Below are 488 nucleotides of genomic sequence, written 5' to 3'. Positions count from 1 at the left end.
AGATGCAACGAACATGAAGTGGAGCCAACTCCGGAGGAGGGCGGAGGACAGGAGGGCCTGGCGTGACCTGGTCCATGGGGTCGCGAAGAGTCGGACTCGACTGTGCGACTGAACAACAACAACAAGCCTAGCCCCGTGCTCGAAACGCAAAACATTTCAAAAAGAAGTTTAGTGGTGGGTGGGTGTGCGAGAGAGAGGGGGGGAGTAAGGCAGAGCAAAGCGCGCGGACGCCTCCGAACTCCACCGCGGGCGCTTGAGGCAGAGGTGGGGGGGGGAGAGGAGTGGTTGTTGCGGTCGTGCCCTTTCCAGGCACTCCTCGCTGGCGGCGCGGGGCGGGCGGCGGCCCCTTTAAGAGCCGGGCAGGGCTCTCTGGAGCGGCGGCGGCGGCCGTGAGGAAACAACCCCGCCGGCCTGCTCGGCCCTTCGGAGCGCCTGCCCGCCTGCCTGCCCGCTCGCCTCTCTTCCCCGGATTTCCACGGGAGCCGCTT

This window comes from Gekko japonicus, unplaced genomic scaffold (assembly GCF_001447785.1).
Source record: "Gekko japonicus isolate JY-2015 unplaced genomic scaffold, Gekko_japonicus_V1.1 scaffold538, whole genome shotgun sequence".
Lineage (NCBI taxonomy): Eukaryota > Metazoa > Chordata > Lepidosauria > Squamata > Gekkonidae > Gekko > Gekko japonicus.
The sequence above is the reverse complement of the archived record's forward strand: the minus strand, read 5'-3'. Positions refer to the sequence as shown.